Raw genomic sequence first — 22,541 nt, forward strand, 5'->3', positions numbered from 1 at the left:
CAGCAGGAGGTGAAGGCCGAGTTTACTGAAAGCATAAAGTGCAGGTAAAGAGTGTCTGGGAGACTCAAAGGAAAGGAGAGAAACTCATTTTTGTTCAGGTTCTGGGGCAGGGGGCGGTTATTGAAGATGGTGATCTGGTGTATGTGTCTTCTCAGACATCCAGGAACCAGTGAGAGCAAAGACAAGGGCCCAGGGGTTACTCCTTAGACCAAAGGGCCTTGGAACCAAGATGTCTAGTGCCAGTGGTCTGAAATATGCACATGATAGCTTCATCTGGTCATTCTTACCTAGCCCTTCCTTAGATTTTTATCTGTTCAAAAGAAATCATTAATTCCTTGTCTTTTACAAGGACAACATTCTGAGGAATGTGTAAAATGTGTTTTAATGTGTAAAATAGGGTGGGAGTATATAACCTGGCAAGAATAAAAGCAGAAAAAGGAACAAAAAGATTTTTTCCTGTCTCGCTCTATGCAAAGGTTTCCAGGGTACTCAAGACTACCAGTCAAATTGTCTTGAACCAATGTTCCCATTTCATTTGTGCACAGTAAAAGATCTGACTGAATATCTCTTTTTCTTTAATGAGAATACTGGCAGTCCTAGCTTTGCATGATAGTCCAGGACCATAAAAACAACTGAGCAAACAGATCTTCAATATTTAAGAAAATTGGACTCGTTCTGTGATCTTTAAAATTTTTTGTCATAATATTAAGAAATGTACTGTCAATTATAAATGTATAAAGTGATGAAAAAAACAGTAAAACTAGTACTTATCTAACACACTGTAATTTAAAACATTAGAGACACTGAGAATGACAGCATTTATTTCTTTTTAAAAAACTTATGAAGAGTCCTTTGAACAGGGCTTCCCTCTCTCACTGTGTAACTTATAATACAGAGTAAACGTCCTTTTATCTTGACAAATTGTCATATTCTTAAGTTTAGATTGGCTTCTGACGTCTTACCCTCTTCACTTTCAATGCTATGAAATATCTCTGAGATTTCCTTTAATTTCCAGGTTTTTACTGGAATTACTTTGTTTAGGACACCTTCTCCTTTTCCTTGCAACCACTTTACATCAGTAAGTCTGCCCTCACTCAGTTTCCCGGGCTCTATGTTCAGTCTTTCACATGACTGCAGTGTCAACAGTCCTGAAGTCAGCTCTTTGTTCTATAACTCCATGTACGTTCAATTTGAATTTCTCTTCCAGCACTATCACTTTCTCTTTGTTTACTGCACCGTCACCTTTGTGGGCTACTTTTTTCTTCTGATTATCTATTTTTGTGAAATGGCAAGTGGATTTATCACTGGAAGACAGAGACACAACATGACCACAGGCCTTGCTGTCTGTGCATAGATGAATAATAGGTGTGTGGTGACAACCACCATGGAATTTGAAAGAAATGAGTAATTGGCCACTTACCATGAGGTCCTCTGTTATTTAGTTAGTAATCTGTGCACTGAACCAGCAAAGTTTGTTCTTTACACAATTATGTACAGTTAATACCTTGGGGTAATTAATACTTGAACCGTATTTTCAGGACTGGTGTTACTAAACACCAGTGCGGTAACTTTAATCCATGCATATCAGAGCCACACAAAGCAAGACCTGTACCGCCAGCTTAGCTTTTTTTTTCCCTTTTGCCAATATAGATAAAATCTCAAAAATTCCTTTTCTTACCTATTTGTTCTTACTATTTTTAATAATCTCTTTAATACTTTAAAGTTACTACAGAAAAATCTTTCTTCCAATTCTCTACCTCCTCTCCTCCCCACATTCTTCCAAAGGAAACCGAAAACAAGAAATGATCTTAATCATATCTTATTTGAAAAAAAAAAAGTAGAAAAATATCAGAATAAAGAAAAGAGAAGTCATATGAAAATTACTTTAAAAAAAAAAAAAGAGGGAGCTCTAAGTTCTCTTGAGCTTAAGTCCTTCTAGAGTATTTAAAAAGTCTACATCTATTTCCCAGTTTGGTTTTAAATTAAATTTACTCTTCTCAAAAACCAACACTGAAGATTTTAATGTGTTGCAAGTATGCAATATTTCGACTACTCTGTGAATTCAATGGACTCACATGGATAGGCCAGGGGACCTGTTATTTACACAACTGTTATATTCATCAAACATCAAAATCCAAGTTACAAATCAGCTCTCAGAGCACAGCTCATCAGACAGTAGAGGGCTTCTTTAAAATCACAATAGTAAGAGGGTGTTTCCCCATAGCACCAAGATACATATTTCTCTAAGATACAAAGGAGACCACATTTGTTTTTATTGGTTCTTTAAATTTTAATTTTAGTATTTTTCTCCTTAAAATATGATCCCACTCTCAAGGAGATTTAGCATAAGATGGCAACCAGTTTGTTCATCCCTGCATACAGACTCTCCTCTCCCAACCTCAGAATTTGAGGAAAAAGACAAAAAAAAAAAGTCATGGTTGGTCATGGGTAGAGAATAATAATTTCTGATTGGGGAATATATGAGTTATAATAAAGCGAAGTCATTAAAATGGCTTTCCAAACACACACAGATCATTTTAAATTTTTATTAAAGGCAAACAATTTTGGCACATGATTTCATGACAGAGGTATTCTGGGAGAATACTTCTGTCTCAGTTGCCTATTTGATGGTAGCTGAAATATGAACTTGAGTGATAGTGATTTCTGAATCACCTCAGCCAAGACATCTGAAATGCAATTTCCAATTGGCTAATAGAGGTTAGGATTGGAGAAGACAGCCAACACGTTCCCCAAACCTTCAACTTTCTGACTCACAGAGTCCCAGCCAACTTCTTAATAATTCCAATCTGCCCAAATGATGATGGAGGAAGAGGGAAAGTCTCAAACCATCACAAATCTGGAAAAATCCAAGAGAATGAAGGTAGCCTGAGTTTCTCACAGATCACTGAATTTGAGGAAAAAGACAAAAAAAACAAAAGTCATGGTTGGTCATGGATAGAGAATAATAATTTCTGATTGGGGAATATATGAGTTATAATAAAGCGAAGTAGGAGGAGTTTAATGAATATTAGTGGGCTCTCTCTGGTAGGCATGATCCATTGCTAAGACAAAAACCACACCAGTTCCAAAGCCTCACATACAAGCAGAGACTAGAAACTGGAATGTTAAAGCACCAACAGAACCAGCAGAATTGATATCTGATGCTGGACCTATCTGGTTATTATCTTTTCCACCTGATCGGTCAGGTTTAGACAAGTCTGGAAGCTAAGTATGCGATCCTACCAGAGGTCTCTAGTAAATACTACATGACTAAAATAGAAACAGTAATCAGAAATTCCCCTATTAGTGCACAAAGGAAGAAATGTGCCTTGCACTGCTATAGGTCACTGTATCTCATCATGTACCCATTCTCCCCTCATTTTTCAGCCATGCGCAGTCTAGACTGGAACCAGCCAAACTACTCAGAAAAAATAATACTGAATTCTCAGCCAACGTCCAATGATCTAGCTTTAAAGCCTTGTCCAAGTCTACTTATCTCTCTTTCTAAGATTGCTAGTGTGCTCAGAAAGGGTTTCAAATTTGTACTTTATTTTTTCCTGAATTATTCATCACCTTTTTCTAGTGTAGGTAGATTGTATGTAGCACATTAGAATTATATCTTGAATTTGTTCCCCTTATTTCCCATTTCCTCCAGGGAAGGGTGTTTCTCTTTAGCCTCTGAGCATACCTGTCAAAGAACAGCCTTCAGTGATAAGAATAATTGTTTAATATGCTCTTCTAGAGAGTCTGTAATTCCCCAGAAAATAAAATTCTACATCATAAGAAGCTATAGAGGACACAGTGAAATTAGTTTGAACCAAGGCCTAAAGCAAGAAAAAAAATTTTTTTTAAATTGCCTTTGCTAACTTTTATCTCATTCTTTTTTTAAAATATTCATTACCAGATGTTAGTTTGGGGCACTCACTTGCCGTCTGGCAGTAAATGTGTGAAGTTATGTCATCTGAAGCACTGAGAACATCCATATTCTTCCGTCCATGGTATTTGTTTCTGCACTTGGTGACATATCTTCTAGCAAGGGCAATGGTCACATTCATAAAATGCTAAAAAGGACCTGAAGTTCTTCTCCTCAACACCCCTCCATTTATGTATGTACAGATCACATGTTTATGTATGTGTAACACACACACTCTATGTGTCTTCCAATAGTACCCCTTGTCCCCTGCATCTGTTTAAACACCATGATATGTCTAATAAGGTACTGCATGTAATGAGGGACATATCAAAGAAGAATAAGTGGTTCTTCTCTACCCGAACTTGTAACCTAAATGAGGAGACAAGTAATATTTAATTGTCTTTAAGAAGACATAAAAACATGCCCCAAGTATTTATTAATGATGAATTTGTCCAAGCCTTAATAAATACATCTGGTAGATTTGAAAGGGAGACAGAGCCTGAGATGTTGCTCTGTTTGCCCTGTCAAGGAGGAAATGTGATTGTAAGACCGATTCCCCATAAATCACTTTGTCCAAAATAGATGAATATCAAATCTTCCTCAGCTCTTGTTTCACAGGACCCTGACACTCAAAGAATCTCATTAATGTAAGATTTTAAAACTCTAAGATGGTCAAGTATAGAGCAGTTGTCAGTTTGAAACTCCTGACTTTTTTTTTTTACATTTATAGTATATGAAGAAATGATATGAAATATTTAATTCCAAGTCCAGTCTACCAAGGTTAGGGAATTCCACTGGACTTATCATAGTATGTAGTACCTGAGACCATAGCTGAAAACCATGTAGAGCCCTGATGTGTCATGTGTTGGCCTCTGTCTAATTCACCTGTATGGGACATGCTTCAACATGAACTCTCCAGAGCCCAAAGGTACTAAAGAAAATCTATGGGGCTAAAAATTTATCTTTGAGCCAACTCTCAACTCTCTAGCTGTTCTATGTTTTGAAGGTCTATTTTTAGGTCAGCAGCTTCTACCTCTCCTCCCCCCAAAAATGCATCTCTATGCTTAGTCCATGAATGCTTATGGGATTAGTCTGAATGCAAACAAACTTTATTATTTATTAATGCAAAGTTCAACTCAATGACATTTTTGAAGATTTAATAAAGCAATCAATAAAACACATAAGTGACTTTTGGATAATCTGTGTTACTGCTCTGGAAAAGAAATAGAGGAAGAGTTATTCTCTAATGAGTAGGAAGTAGAGGGGGCATCCTTTTATTTCAAATAGGCCCAATATTTCTTTCTTGGGAACCAGAATGATGACTAGCAGATTCTAAGACAGTAGTGCTCAACAACCACTGTCCATTAAATCATCTGAGGAGCTTCTTAAAGATAGGCACGCTTTGACTAAACTACCAGCATAGGTGTCTATTTAACAATATAGGGTGGGGTCCGGCTATCACCATTTATTCAAAGTTCTCCAAGTGATTTCAATGCACAGCTAAGGTTGGACAACCTCTGCTAATATAAGATGACCCCTCTAGGAGGCCATCTATTTTCTCAACATGCCCCGTGAAGACCTTTAAAGTGGCCTTGCTAAGACCCTTCCATTCCTAGAGCTAAGTAAGTGTTAATTTTACAGTTGATATTCTCCAAGGGGGAAAAAAAAATCTTTTCCACTCTAGAGTACTTGAACAATCTTTTAGATGTTAGCCCTCCTTGGCTCAAGTCTCAGAAAAGGTCTACAAGGTTTGCAACCCACTCATCACTCTCCAAGTGAAGCAACACATTTCTTATGCAACTGAGTTAACCTAATTAACAATTATTAGCCACAAATGTGACAACTACTGTAAATAGTGCACTTTCTCTGGGTTTTTCAAAGAGATCTTCAGGGAGGAAAAACTGTACTCTTGATTTTACATTACTTGGCAGCTAGCAATTCGTGTCCTGAAAGTCCAAACAACAGCCTTTTGGGGTCTCTGTTAACTTTGTTCTAAACTTTACACAGCTAATTAGAAGTGTTTCAAAGGTCCTCATTTTAAACCACTTAGTTGATGAGAAATGCATGCTTAATGGGCATCAAGACAATTTAATGAATCTAGAAGGAAAGCAAAGCAAATTGATTATTATGCAATAACTTGCGAGAGCTCCTTGCAAACAGCTTGTAAATAGCAGAGCACAGAGGTAACCAGGACGTGGATGTTGGCAGCTCAGATTATTAATGAGGACACCAATTGTGCTAATGATCAAGCAGCATCTTTAAAAATTAAATCTTTGGGGTCTAGAAGAAAATATTCCAAGTTAATATCATTCAAATAGTAATTTGAAAAATCTTACTTAAGCCCCATATGCTATTTGAACAGCTTCAGAAGGGCAAGGGGGCAAGAGTTGGGAACTATTGGGTTTCTTTGGCCAAGAAGATTTGAAAGGTGTCTCATCCCTAAGAGTTCTGTGGCCTCCATATCCAAAGTAATCATTCTAGACAGTGGTGGTTGAGCTCTAACTAAATCAGTATAACAGGTTTTTGTTCAATTAGTCATGGTTAGCATTAGAACTGTAGGAAGAAAGTAACAGAGTAGGTACATCTTGATTTAAGGAAGACAGTCCATTATACTATTTTACCAACCTTGGGATTGGTGGGCTAGGATTCCTACTAAATCCTCTTCCAGCCTTCATGGAATTAGAAGGGAAGTCAATGTCACTTATTCCTTTAAGACACCTAGTGGTTGCCACTTACACCTACAAGAGACAAAACAACTTTTCTCAGCCCATACCTTCCTCTGTCCCCTTTCATACTTATCATATGCACACATTTCTGTACCCTCTTACATTGGGAAGTCTTATTAAAATACATTTCTAGTTCCCATCCCCTAGTTTCTGACTCAATAGATGTGGAAAAAGGTCCAATAATTTGCATTTCTAATATGTTTCCAGGTGATGCTGATGCTGCTGGTCCAGAGACCACACTTGGAAAACTGCTATCCTAAATGTTTATCCCTGCCAAACAGGGAAAATTGCCACTGCACTTCAAACATACCCTGTGCCTGTCAACTGTAGGTCACCCCTGTCCATAAACCCAGCATTAATAAGAAAATTCTCCTAACATGACACTTCTTTCATAGGCTCCATCTGAAAACATTCCCTTCAAATCATCTCAATATTCCCCTTCTAAACATATTTTAATTTGTTGCGTCATGGTACTTGGCACTGACATAGTTCCCGGGTCTAAGCTCTGGGCTTCTGTCCCTCACGAACACTTCAGATGACACGGCTTGCGGTGCCTGTAGGCCCATTCGAGGCCCTGATGCCCTTTGTATTGGCACAGCGTTGTTTATGTATATGTAAAATCACACGCCCTTTTATAGAACACCCTAAAAAGCAGAATACTAGAATATCAGCATGGAGAAAGATACTGAATTATAAAGATACTATTGCAAATGATAAAGATGCACAGCTAATACACGTGCCCGCCAGGTTTTTAATTTTCTGAAACGGGAATTTTAAAAGTGGGTTTTATCTTTTCTATGGACTTTAAAACATCCCTACTTCCCCTCTCCTGAGAACAGTCTGGCTGTGGAGGACTTCTGGCCTGATCTTAGGCTGGCCCTTACACTCCTCTCACCTCCTGTGGATTCCCTTCACTCCTTTGGGTGAGATGAAAGGTGAAAGCAAGGTCATGTTCCTACCCCTGGTGTCTTCAAGGAGAAATTTCATTCTTTTCACTAAAAGGTACCTGCTCCTCTTCCTGGGGCTCCCACACCAGTCAAGGAAGTCAGGATTCTGTCTTTGGATGGTCTCAGTGTGTTTCTAACACTTACTAACTACCCTCTACTTGTGCCTTTATAGACTTTAACTGCCCAATCCAGCTTTGTGTGGTCTGAGAATTAAGTAACAAGACTTACAATGCCTGAACACATTTATTCTCACTCACTTTGTTTGGGTCACTTTTTTTTTTAATAAAAAAATTTTCTATAAGCATATAATATATTATTAGCCCCAGGGATACAGATCTGTGAATCACCAGGTTTACACACTTCACAGCACTCACCATAGTACATACCTTCACCAATGTCCATCACCCAAACACCCTCTCCTTACCCCTCTCCCCTCCGGCCACCCTCAGTGTGTTTTGTGAGATTAAGAGTCTCATATGGTTTGTCTCCCTCCCGATCCCATCTTGTTTCATTTATTCTTTTCCTACCTCCCAAACCCTTTGGGTCACTTTTATTCTGCAGTAATTAAAGACTACCATTCAAAATAGTCCCAGACAGGCATGTGAAACAATTATGCTCTAAATTGTTGTGTCCATAGACAAAAAGACTCCCTGTAGAAGGTGGTCTTCTGCACTGAAGGAGAGGTGTCAATTGTCACTACAACCCCACTAGGTGCCATTCCTGGACACAGGAATTTGGGAAGAAAAAGTAAGATATCCAAATAAAAGAAGGAATTTAGAGAAAAATATATACTCCTTTCTTTCTTTCTTTCTGTGACTTATTTCTACTCTTTTAGGCTAAATACCACAGCTATTTTCTTTGGTTACCTAGAACTTTCCAGAGCCCCACAAGAGCACATTCTCCTCATTTCCCCAGAGTGGATCAGGCTCCTGTCATCTTTCCTCCGGACACTTATAGTTGCCTTCTAATGAACATCCCTGACCTTGGTTTTCTCCTGTCTCCAGCTCCTTCATGCTATCCCCAGGGTGATCATTCTAAAATAAGAGTGCTCTGCCTGGGAGCATAATGCTTATCAAGACTTTTGGACAAAATCTAAGTCCATTGGCGTTTTACACACAGCCCCTTGCAGCCCAGCAGAATCCTTGCCCCATATTCTTCCATCATCACTCTTCCCTGAACATCTCCATCAGTCACAACAGTCTTCCCTTCTGTCTGTACTAGCCTGTTATCCTTTAGATGCCTCCAATACAAAATGGCACTCTCAACTAGGACTTCATATGGGTTGTGTATGTGATTTCACCTGCCTGAAATAGCCTTCTCCAACTTCTCACCTAGTTGACACCTGACTCCTACTCATCGTTCAATTATATCTCAATTACCATTGTTCAGGGAAGTTTTGTATAAGCACAGATATAGAGGGCGAGAAAACAAAATGAATATATGTGAATTATAAATCCAGTTTTGGCTAGAGCTCCTCAACCTTTTCCCTTCATTAACACAAAGGCTTCTACTGAATTAAAACAAGCTTTTTAGTTATGTGCATTGCCCTTACTGCTAGTTGTGAATCTATTTTCCCAGACTTTAACTCCTGATTCAAGAAAGCTTATAGATGGTCTTACAAGCAATACTTATTAGAGTATTAAATCTGACGCATCTCCTTTGGGAGGAACCTCCTTGAGACTTAGGAATCATGGTTAAAGATGGGAAAAGTACATCAAATTTGCTTATGAGGGTTGGGAGGTCTCCAAAGTCAGATAAAGGATTTGGGACTGGAGTACAAATTTTGGTAAATATAAGTGGAATAAAAGTAGGTAGCTATTTTTAAAGAATTCGTAAGTACAAATCTGTAATAATTCCATCCAGGACAATAAAAACACAGGAAACTGATCATAAAATAAAGGTCAGTAATCTTTGAGAACTGAGAGAATCATGAGAAATGAGAGCAGCCCATAGGTGGGTAAGTGTGGTCATGGTTTTCATGGTTGAGAAAAAGTATTCGGGGGTCAGTTTCATACAGTGAAACTGTATGCCTGCCAGATTTCTGCCCTCTCCCACCAAAAGAAACCCAGTCATCAATTGGCCCAAATAACAAACTATGCTGAACTAACCTAATTTACCTTTTAGAAAAGGTCAGTATATCAGGGTAAATACCATGTATCTGACACAAATGGGTTTCAGATTAATACTATTTGCTTGCTGCTGATATCCTCAGGCATGTATTAATAAAGCCATTTTAACTCTAAAACAGCCTTCAGTAATTAACATTGGTATTCTTAAAAGCTCAATAATAATTCATCCCTTATAAATATATGCCATATTAACTCATTATCACTTAATAATTTATACAACTACTTTATAATTACTTGTAAGTCATTATAAGCATCTATTTACGAAATGAATTCATTGACATGGGAACATGCTTTCTTGCTTTTGGGTTTTAAATGCATTGGGATTCTTCCACCTAAAACTACATTTTTATGTGCATAAAATATTCCAACAAGCTATTGGCGGGGGGGGGAGTATGGAAATAACTATATATCTTGAAGATGTTGCAAAATTAATATTGTAAATATGTTCTTAGGAAGAAAGGTCCTCATCAAATCTGGATATTGGTGATGTTTGTGCTCTGTTATGGCTATGTCCTTTCCTTGCACAATTTTTCTCTCTCCTTTCATTCCCACCAGCCACCAATCACATACTCTCAAATGTCCTCATGATTTCTCCAACCTCTCCTAAACTTTACAGCTATCTAAATCAGCCTATAGGGAAAACTTTGAAATTGATTATTTATACCCAATGAACCTGGAGTTTTGCCAGTTTCTTTGAATATAGTTTCTTCCTAAAAAGACTTTGCAGCCTAGTGTAGAATTTATCACATTTCAACAATTTCACATTTTTTCACATAACAATATCTGTAACATCTACATGCATTTTATAATAGATAACATTTTATTTTCCATAAATCATAGTAAAGTAAGTAAGAAATGTGGACAAACTACAAATAGAGGCTTGGCTAATTTTGTCTGGAAGCTGTACAGGGGAAATGGTGGACTGACAAATGGGGAAAAAGGAGAGGAAAGAAACATTTCTGGGAAGATTATAATATTTAAGCCTTATCTTTACTTTGGGGACTGATAGGTTGGGAGATTTTTACCCTTGGGAAAGTATTTCAAACTCCAAGATAGGATTTGACAATGGATGAGATTTTTCCATGATTCCTGAAATCCATTCACACAAAATCGCATGAGGAGCAATATATTAACCTAAGTATAAACAGGGTAGAGTAGCTTGTTTACAGACCTACCTGAGCTGATAACTTTTAAAGCAGCCAAAGCTGCTAGCATGTGAGGCAGAAGTCATCAACAATAATAAATATGGAAGCAAAAAAGAGTTACAAGCTAATTTTCATATACCTTTACATAACTGTGTACATTTACTGCCACCACCAATTAGCATTAATATGAAGGCCTACTATGTACTATTTTATGCACACTGTTTTAATACAATCTAGTAGGTATTTTTATCCCCATCTTAAAGATAAGAAAACATTCCCAGAGAGGTTGTCTTTTACCCAGTATCACAGAGCTATGAAGGAGAGAATCTAGAATTCAAATTGCTTTATTCTAAAGACTACTTGTTTTGTTAGACCATGATGCCTATTTCCCTACCCTGACTTAAAATATTTTTTGAGGTCCTTCTGTTGGAAGTTCAGTAAGGTGCTCTGCCCTTAAAGGAAAACTCTCAAGGATACCGCTCTGTCTCTGTAGGCCCATGGTAACACTAAGTACCTTCATCATAACCGAAGTAATGGCCATCTATGATCATTACTCCGTGGAGTGTAATATGGCCACTTTCAACAAAGTAGTTCTTTTTGTTCTGGGCTATTTTTTCCAACTCATTAGTTTCAGTGGAATATGCCTGTTGATTCACAAATTCACCTTCCTTGCACTGTAGAAATTTGATGAGATCTAGGACAACTCAATGACCAGGTTTCTCCTTCTCAGTATCACCTATGCAAGACCACTTCCAAAAGCCAAATTCCTGGGTCAATCTTACACACCAGCAATACGAAGTACTGTTCAGAGGACCCTTATTCAAAAGCATCTTTCTGTTCCGTATCACCAGTCCCCAGGAATTATCAATGACATTTCATGATGGAGCTTGTGCCTCATGTGCTGCCCTTCTATCTTTGCTTAACTTTTTCCCGTGAAGGTTGCCTCTGGGAGTACAGATATGGAGGCTGATTTATCTTTGCAATCCCAAAGCCTAGCATAATGTCTGACCCACAATCAATACTCATTCAACATGTGTGGAATGAAAGAATGAGTGAGTGGATAAGTGAATTCATTCAGGCATTCAGTCTTTAATAAGCACCCCCAACAGGCTGCACAACTGCTCGGACAATGGAGGAAAATGAGGAATATGGCAATTTGAGCTCCTACCCTGTTAAGGCTTACATTTTAGTGGAGTCAATAGATAATAAGCAAATGAGTAAACAAATCATGTACATTTGGATAATAATATGGCTTATCTTAACAGACTACTCACTATGTTCCAACTAAAATCTACGTTCCAGGATCCCTGGGTGGCTGTCATTGAGTGTCTGCCTTCGGCTTAGGTCATGATCCCAGGTCCTGGGGTCAAGCCCCACATCGGGCTCCCTGCTCAGCCAGAGACCTGCTTCTCTCTGTCTCACTCCTCCTACCTATGTTCTCTCTCTCACTGTCTCTCTCTCCCTCTCTCTCTGGGTCAAATAAGTAAACAAATATTAAATAAATAATTAAATAGCTATGTTCCAACTAAAATTTGAGGCAAAACCTAGCTAATGGGAATTACAAAGAAGGATGGAATTTAGTCAGAAGAAATATAATCACAGATGGAAAGCCTGAAGTACTAGGAGTGCTAGTCCTGTTCAGAGGACCCTTATTTAAAAGGGTTGAATATTTACATTTTATCATTTTATTATTTTGATCATAAAAATGTTATTAAATCTAAATGAATGTTGATATAAATCAATAATGATAAAATTCTGTGGTACTCAAAGTCAAATTAAAAATAAAATATACAACAATAATGACCAAAAATAATTAAATGTCTCTGGAAAGCAGCACGTTAAGTGCTACTCACTAGATCCCTTTCCCCGATATGAATAAGTAGGATATCAAGAAAGTTCTAGAGGTTGAAAGAACTGAAAAAATAGGGAAATCAAAACAACAACAACAAAAACTGAGAAGTGTAACAAAAGTCACCCTAAAAATCATCTAGTCCAACACCTTCATTTTACATGATACGGAAATGAGGGCCAAGGAAGAAGAAATAGAAAAGCATGTTCACTTCTGTGAAGTGGGTTAGCCTGAGGGGACAGGGTGTAGTCTACCTTCTCTCTCCTCACCTTTACAATACCTTTGACCTAGAATCCAAGACGCCACAGTTAATTTAACAACATCACTTCAATCAAACTCATCATTTACTGCTAAAACACAGGAGCAGTGCTTTCACTTAATCTCCTTTGTTCTTGGAGCTTTCAGCTCTCATTTGAACAAGCAAAAGGTGTAAATTCCTGATAAAGCTGTGGCTTAGAGCATGCTTATTTTAACTCCTTATTTCACATCTCCTGAGTGCTGAACAAGATATTCAGCCCCCCAGAAAGAGAGCCACAAGAGAAATTACTTTTCAAGCACCTCCCACGTTCCCCCGTTTCCCCTAAAATTTGCTTCAAATAACACTGAATATGCGCCAGCAGCAGCTCTCTTCATATTATACTTTGTGCAAAAACTAAACCTGTTCCTTTACTGATCCTAGCTTTCTAATCATTTTTAAAGAATATTAAACATTAAGCAGCCATATCTGAGGAAGCAACTCTTCTAACACCAGAAGAAGAAATACACTGAACATTTTCTTAACCTTTAAAACATGTCAAGGGCATAAATCAAAATACACCAAATTGCCTCCCGGTAAAAAGCACACTTCTTTAATACAAATGCCTTGGCAATTCTGTAGGCAAGAGGTCATTTTCTTCAAGAAATGTTCAGAATGGGTATATTTCCTTTAAAGTGTTTTATGGAAAAAAACTTACATTTCATGCTGGGTGGCTGACAAGTCAAGGTCTGAGAAAAACAAAATAAAAACGAAACCAGGAAAAGGTGATTTTAGAGATTCCCAACAAGGGTTGCTGAACTGTTACAGAATAAGAGTAGCAATGTACTGCCAGCAGCATTTGGACATTAAACATTGCTCTGCTCTTAGAAAGTAGTTAAATTTTCTTTTTCATCTCCTCAACTTTTAGGCACTTTTGACAGCAACACTGTTGATACACACGAAGACCATGTGTGTCTTCAAACATGCACTGGATAAGACCCCTGTTTAGACCAAATAGCTCCTCTCCCTAAAGTGATTCCTTTAGAATTGTAAGTCACAAATGAAAATTGAGATAACTGTACCCTGGTCTAATGGCTTAAATTTGTAGATAAGGGAATTGAAGGGTAAAAATATTTGTCCCTGGTCATGTTCGCAGCCAGTCAAGAACCTCAAAGAAGAACCTGGACCTCTGAGACTCAGTGTGGTAGACTTTTTACCATTATCATTAAAATATGATACTCCAGCACCAGGGCAAACTCCTTCTGCTGCTGAGACACAATCTACCTACCTACCTACCTTCCTTCCCTCCTTCCTTTCTTTTATACATCCCCCACCCCCCCACCTTTTTTTTTTTTCCCTGCTCATTTAGAAAGTAATTCATAAAATCTCTCCTCTCTTGACATCCAGGGATTCTTGAATAGATTTTGCTACAATTTAAGACATGAAAGAGCAAAGAAAAATAAAATTACCTTTGAGCCACAACAACAACAAAAACCATCTAAACTAAGAGGAGAAGGGATAAAAATGATGGAAAATAAAGTGAATATATTCAGCTACTTTTGCTGCATTAAAACATCCTATGAGTCAAGTAGCAGCCTGTCCACAGCAGGTTTATTAGAAAGATATAGTATCATCCAAAAGAGTTTTCAGATTAAGCTATGGAGCAGAGACCTTCTGCCTTAATAAAGGACAATTGAGGCTGAATATATTTAAGCAGCAGTTACCTAAGAACACAGAAAGTGGTACATTAGGCTCATTAGCTCATAGAGGAGGGAAAAGGTGGCTAAGGCAATCCTATAAAACAAGACAATCCAAATGTGAGATAAAAGTGATTCAACAATATCTCCAAGATAGACACTAAAATATGATAGTGCTGTGGATATTACTTTCAGCAGTTAGCAGTGATGTATGATAATTCAAGACTGTTCCATGCAATCATTTTTTGTGGCTTTGGACCCTGGTGCAAAGATTTCTAGTTAATTGAGTTAGGATTTTATTGGACCCAGTTTTCAAGTGGGAAAAGAAAGAGGCCATTTTTATCTATTTTATCTATTTTATCTAGTGTTCCATTCCAAGAGTTACCATACTTCAAACTGGCTTTAGTGGAAATCTGAAAATTTTACCACTGCATCTATACCTAAGCCCAAAACCCAAGAGAATTAAAAAAATGAGTGATTTTTAAATATCTTTTCCTTTAAATACATAGATAACTGAAATAAGGGATACCAGAACTTAAATTAGTTATGCAATTGCCTCCATTTTCTACTTAAGTTGGCCGAGTAGATGTGTCCTAAGTGTAGTTTGATGGACTAGGCAAGTATTTTAAATGTTCTAATACTCATGTGTGTTTGAACGGTATTTTATAAATTGTGACCATCCTTGAAACTTTCAAAAAATACTCTTAACTCATGGAAAGAGTTGAGATGCCATGAAGAGAGCCTTCTAAGTGGGCATCAACAGACCTTGTTCTGCTTTTGGCTCTGCTCTAGATAGTTTTGTCATGGTTTTAACCTGTTTTTACTACATTATGCTTCAGGAAATTACAACCTCCAAATCCCAATGGCTTACAACAAACATGTATTTCTCACTTGTGTTTCATATCAGATGAGGTTAGATGGCACCTCTGTTCTCACTCTTCTTCATTCCGAGACCATGCTTAATGTGCAGTCCCCATTTGGGCATGCCGTACTGTTGCAGCAGGGAGAAAAATCAAGCCATACAACAAAGCCTGACTTGAAAAAAGCAGGAAGTATAATTCTCCCACAGTAGAGCAGCAAATAATTGAGAAAAATGTACATCTGCCACAAATTGTCCTCTTGTTCAAATGTAAATTGTCCTCTTGTTTCTTCTTTTATGGACGCCAAAATACATTCATCCTCCCTTGGAAAAAAGTCATAAATGTCTCATATAATTAGAATGTAAGACCACTATCCTGAGACTTCTTTAAAGTACCTCCAGTCCAGATCAAGAATCCCATGAACTAAAAACACTAGTTATAAGCCCCCTTACATCCAGCAAACAATGGTCAAAGAGGGGTAATCAAACATACAATTCTATCCAGAAAGGAGAATTGTAGGCTCAAAGAATCATCAGACTATAGCAATCATCAGACTGGGGCAGGTGTTACAACATCCCACTTCTCTAAGACTATGGAATGAAGACTCTAAGACTCTGATTAGATCCCAATTGTAGTTCTTGGCTCTGCCCTCTAGAACCCCTAAATTTCCCATTATCCTTCCCCCATATAAAGACAATATTCAATCTCCCATACAAGGTTGAAAAGCTTTCTCAGTCTACTATTTGAAGAATTTTGAAGCCCTAAAATCATGTTAAGTCTTGAATATTCAAGATTACTTTAATCTAAGTTGAGGATTCTTTGAGCCCTATAACCTTCTCAAAATTCAAGTGGGCTTTTTATCCATTTGATTACCTTCAGCTCCAGTGCAAAGAGTGGCACTCATGATTTTTCAGACTAGCTTCTATCTTTTTCAAGACTTAATTTCAGACATGGGCATATCCAGCTTCTATGAGAGAGTATATCCTAAGTCTCTTTTCCTTAAGCTCTTTTGAACAAACAAAAATATTTACTAGGCATTACCTTAATAAACAAAGAGATCAATGCCCTCATCCTTGACTTGTTCTTTTCCTCTGGTCTGGGTATTAATTGGCTCTGGGTATTAATTGTGCTTAAAACATTTCTCAATGTTATCCTCTACTGGTTGGTGATGGGAGATAATCCCACCTTTTGACATTGATAATAAACCCCAAACAATTAGGAACATTCTCTAAATGTAATGGTTATCTTGTAATCTTATAATTTATAAAACATATAATTACATCGTAAAATTCTATTATGAATCAATTGAATTAATATATACTACATTCACCACCATGGAATCACACATACATGTGCAAGAAATAATTTATCCCTTCTGCAGAATATGCTTGATGAGAACATGGACTCAAGAACATATTTCATTATCCACAGACTCACAGAGGCCAAGGTATACATTTTAGGAACCACAAATCAGTTAATGTTTTTTCCATATGCAAGAGCAAACTCTACACAAGGAGAAGTAATTGACCCACTATTACACTATTTAATGGCAGAGCTTACTACTGGATGCTGGCTCAGTTTGTTCTTCTTTCCACCCAACAGGACCACACCATGGTTATAACAAAGAACTTCATAATTACTACCAGGTAGTACTTTGAAACAGGAAATTTCCAATACTTGACCATTTTTTACTTTCAAAAACCTCAATTGAATATAGTTTAACCTAATACTGTAGTCATTTTTCCCATGTGTTTTGGAGTTTAGAACAATTTTCCATGGAGTCAATGCTTTTCAACATGCAAAGCATACTGTACATGATTTGGATGATTCATGTTATTATTTCTATGGTACTCATAAATAAGATTAAATAACATTGAATTCTGTCAGTATGTTGGAATACATCTCTGAAATTCAGAGTGTTAAGAGTATCAGTGTGATATATGTCATTTATACCAACAGCCCTGTGGAGGGTAATCCTGATTATAATTTCTTACCTAAAATCAACACAGAATTAACAGATTTCTTCTTATTCTTATTTCTTCTTATTCTTTCTTATTTCTTCTTCTTCTTCTTTCTTCTATTCATTTCTTCTTATTCTTATTTATCTTTTTTTTTAAAGGATTTATTTTAGAGAGAGAGAAAGAAAGAAAGTGGGGGGGGGGCTGCAAAGAGAGAGGGAAAGAAATCCTCAAGCAGACTCCCCTGCTGAGCACAGAGCCTGCTGTGAGGCTTGATCCCAGTACCCTGAGATCATGACCTGAGCTGAAATCAAGACCTGCTGCCTAACTGATTGAGCTACCCAGTTGCCCCTCCTATCATTTTTTGAAGTGTTGCATTGGTAGACATAGCTGGGCTTAAATCATTCACCCACCTAACATTTATTCACAGCTAACCAGGTGAAATGTAATACCTAACCCTTTCCTTACATACTAAATCTCAGGTCTGTTCATTCTTTAAAAAATCAAACTATTTTCTGCAAAACTGAGGGGAGTATAAATAAGTCTATTCACCTAGGAGGAGACACCAATGTGGATTTTCTCTTCCTTTTTTATTGCCATGAGAGACTCAGGGAAAGAAGCAAGACAACTGAATGTGTATGAAGGTCTACTAGCTCACAACCCACATAACAATTGGTAACAAAGAGTATTGGAGGGGGAATTATTACAATTATTTTTCAAACTTTGATTATGTTACTGTGTCTCAATTTGATGCTCTTCTGCTTTTCACATCAGTCTAGTATGAGTAACACCAATCAAAAGAAAGCAGGCTTTATCCTGAAGTTCTGTGGGCAAGAGTTCTGGCTTAGAATATGATAGCATCATTTCACTTGTATAATTACTTTTTATCTGTGCCAAATAAAAATGATTTTTCTACTTACATAAATAGTAGAACATTTCTCTTTTTTTAAAGATTTTATTTATTTATTTGACAGAGAGAGATCACAAGTAGGCAGAGAGGCAGGCGGGGGGGGGGGCGGGAAGTAGACTCCCCACTGAACAGAGAGCCTGACGTGGGACTCGATCCCAGGACTCTGGGATCATGACCAGAGCTGAAGGCAGAGGCTTTAACTCACTGAGATACCCAGGTGCCCCTAGAACATTTCTCTTAAAATACATTTATTTAAATCATAATGGTAAGTCAAGAGAAAAATTTTAAGAAAGAATTTAGGTGGTATGGAAATTACTGAGAAACCTTGATTAGAATACATCTCCAACCCAGTATGGCTCTCAGTAGATATGTCTTCCAAGACACAATTTGAAATTCTGTGTGAATATTTTAATATAATACTACAGCAGTTTGGTTGACAAGAACCAAGATTGCTAGAAGCTCTAAGATACACATGATATTTCCACCCCAAAATGTTCCCCTAGACATTTATATAGGGGAACCATCTATTTTGTCTTTGTAAATTTTTTAAATAAAATTCATGTACTTTAATTATGCAGCCTAATACAATTTTACAAAGGAACACACTTGTGTAACCACTACTTAGAACAATATATAGAACATGACTACTCTCCCAGAAATTTCCTTCATGTTCTCCCAGGCCCTCTCCACCACCTTCCCAAGTTAACTGTTCTTTCCACAGATTAGTTTTAGCCTCTTTTGAGCTTCATATCAATAAAATAATTCATTACACACTATCCCATGATTAGCTTCTTTTATTTAATTTTATGTTTGTGGGATTCATCCATGTTACCATGTAAAGCAGTGGTTTGTTCACTTTTATTGCAATAGTACGGTCTATTGTATAAATATATGGTAAATTACCTTCTACCAGCCATGGACATATGGCTTGTTTTCATTTAGGGCTACTATGAATACTCCTGTACTTGTCTCTTGTGAATACACATGTTGTTTTCTGTTTACTATATATACCTGGGGGTAGTTCTGTTGGGTCATACAGTAGGAGCATGTTCAGCTTGAGTAGCCCTCCCTATACAATTTCCAAAATGATTTGACAAGTTTATGATCCCATCAGCATTGTATGAAAGTTCCATGCGCTATATTCTCATTTGGTATTGTCAGACTTGGGTCTTTATTTATTTATTTATTTTTATTTATTTATTTGACAGAGATCACAATTAGGCAGAGAGGCAGGCAGGAAGAAAGAGGAAGGGAAGCAGGCTCCTTGCAGAGCAGAAAGTTCTGATGCAGGGCTCAATCCCAGGACCCTGGGATCATGACCTGAGCCTAAGGCAAAGGCTTAACCCACTGAGCCACCCAGGTGCCCCAACTTGGGTCTTTTATTAAACTGTTTTTATGAGTGGATATATCTAAGTTCAGACATCTGAGCCTAGATGCTATTTACTTATAAACAGTAGAGTATTTGCAAGGTTTTAATAATAACTGAATTTTTTTTCTGAAATTCAACTATTACATACCTGTGGGGAAGACTATATCCTATTTTGTTTTAAACTTTGCCAAAAGATGTTCATTCTATCAGAAAATCCTATCATCAATGGCAATATGACTTGTGGTCCTTGAGTCTATAATAAAACCAACAGTGGTGCATTCCTTTGCATTTCTAGGTGCCACATTCACAATGCTTCCATGTAGAAGAAAAAGGAGTAGAGAAGAGACTATTGTGTGTATTTGTGCCAGTGTTTATTCCTGTGCATACCTGAGCATTTCTATATTGAAATACGTATTATTTAATCAAATTATTTTCCTTATTGTTCTTTATATTATAATAAGAACATTAGAATGATACTTTTAATTAGTGGGTGGTTATTAAATGGATATTTTATATTTCACAATAGTAAAGATGACTTCATAAAATATTTCTTATTAAAACAATGTACTGGTTTGACAGGGTTGAGAACTGCTCTAACCATTAAAACTGTGCCTTAGAATTATAAATCATTTGGGGGTAAAGAAATGGAGGGAAAAACTAAGGCAGCCAAGGAAATCCTGTGAATCAGTGTTTTCTGGAGGGAGAAAAAAATAAAAAATCTAGTCTAAGTCCCGACACCCAGCTCCTTCATCCATTTTCAGGCCCAGGGTTCTCTGCCACACTTGCCATCCTTTCTGTGCATTCTAGATCACATAACACTGTATGGATAGGAGCTTTACCTCAGTAGCTCCTCTATAATACGGAGTAATGGTCATCCTTACCTACTCGGCAATATGACTTGAAACACCTATTTTTAACATCTTCTCTCATGCTGGAAAAAAAAAAAAGGTATCTCTTTAGATACAGCATTTTGTAAAAGCAGAAACTTTCTCTTTTACAATCTCAGCACTTGTCCCGAGAGATCAAAGATAGAGGTGACATATGGCCTTTAAATCTTCCACATGACTCTCCACCAGCAACAACTTTGCCAAAACACTTTCACTTTCTTAAAAGTACACGTTAGATCATCTTAACTCACTTTAAATAACTATGCCCAAGGAAAGTCTGCTTTATGTAACATAAACAATAGAAGCTACAGGTAATCCATTAGTTCTAGAAAATATGACCAATGAGCACAGCCTTGATAAAAACTTCATTAATTTAGTTACCAATGCTGGATGATGTTCATACTGGTATATATCTCTTTCTAATAGAGAAAAGATGAACACCTAGCTTGGAAATTTGCAACAAGAGGGAGAGAAAGAGGTCAAGAGGAATCAGTGTAAGCAAAACTGATGTTAGAGCTATAAAAGTGAATTCACCACCTGGGGTTATGTTATTTTCTTAAGAGATAAAACCTCAGTTGTTCAGGATGAAATTAACCCCACAACTTCCAATCCATCAGGAACTTTTCTATGTTTGAGTTTAGAGAAGAAGAGCTGGATATCTCACAAAATATAAAAACAGAAAGGAAAACTCAGCAGAGATTGTCTGCCAGTAACAAGAATAAGGAAATCAGAAGGTATGTTTATGAAATGAATGTATATTCCAAAGCTAGGAACAAAAGCTAAAATTGTATGTAACAGAACTGGAATCCAAAGTGGCTCTGACAAGCTGAAACTCTGCACCAGTGGTTCTCAACTCTGGCTGCCTGTCGGCAGCAGCTGGGGAGCTTTCAAAACCAGCCAGGCCTGAGATCTATGCACAGAGATTCTAATTTAATTAGTGTGGGTCAAGGCCCAGGCATCAATAGTTTTTAAACGTTCCCCCGGCGATTCTAAAATATAGTCAGGGGCGAGACCACTATCTTAGATCATGCCAAAGTTCACTCTAATAAAGGTCAGATGCCGTGACTATCAGCAGTGGTAGGCAGGTGATTGAGAGAAAAATGATACAATACAGACCTAGCTGCTGTCTTAGAATGGAAGAAAGGAAGATTCAGAGAGAACATAGTTAAAATTCACAAGTAATAGTAATGGAGAGCATCATCAGGTATTTTCTGCGTGTCAGACATTGAGCTGAGGTGCAGAAAGATGACAGTAAGTTCACCATGTATAGAAAGATGGACAGAATGAAGGATAAATGCGTAAACATGCATGGAAAATTTGGTCCAAGATGCCCAAAAAAGTAGTTGATAGTTACCTTTGGAATATGGGGTTAAAGATAAACTTATTTTTATCATGTAATTGTACACTCAGTTGGACTTTTCTTTCATTTTCACTAAGTGAATATTAACCTGATTTTTAAAATGCTATTTAAATAATGGAGGCATAGTACTCCTGATCTTAGTGAGGATCATTTTTTTATTTCCTACCATGCCTCCCCAACTCAAGCCATTTGTTGCTTCTGTCACTGATAAAAATAATCAGGATTATTTTCTCACTCTTCATTCATTACACATACCTAAAAGAAGCTCTGCTAATTAACAATAGACCCCAATACTTTCACCTGACACCAGAATCTGACCTTGCAAGGTCAGACGTGTCCAAATGGGTTAATACTGTGCCGTGGAAAACTGCCGTTTAGAGCACACTGCCGGGGGTAGAGTAATAGAAACGCTCAGGTCTTTACAATTCTCCTGCATGTGTGGGGGGTTCACGGAGGGGCTAGAAAGAATTCTGTGACTGCTGTGAGGGAAGATAATAAGAATAAAATAAATTTGCATTAGTTTGCAAACCCTTCTTTATGTAGCTCCCTCTGGTTG

The 22,541-nt window shown here is 37.4% G+C and overlaps 1 long non-coding RNA gene across 1 annotated transcript; it reads right to left on the reverse strand.

Moving 5' to 3' along the window:
• Positions 1-2,562: 2,562 nt before the first annotated feature.
• On the reverse strand, positions 2,563-15,812 carry LOC101677085. Its single transcript, XR_200879.2, has 3 exons — positions 15,533-15,812; positions 6,539-6,651; positions 2,563-2,905 (listed from the first exon to the last, which is right to left on the reverse strand). It is a non-coding gene; the product is annotated as an uncharacterized LOC101677085 (long non-coding RNA).
• Positions 15,813-22,541: the final 6,729 nt, after the last annotated feature.

This window comes from Mustela putorius, unplaced genomic scaffold (genome assembly GCF_011764305.1).
Source record: "Mustela putorius furo isolate JIRA1106 unplaced genomic scaffold, ASM1176430v1.1 tig00003867_pilon_pilon_pilon, whole genome shotgun sequence".
Lineage (NCBI taxonomy): Eukaryota > Metazoa > Chordata > Mammalia > Carnivora > Mustelidae > Mustela > Mustela putorius.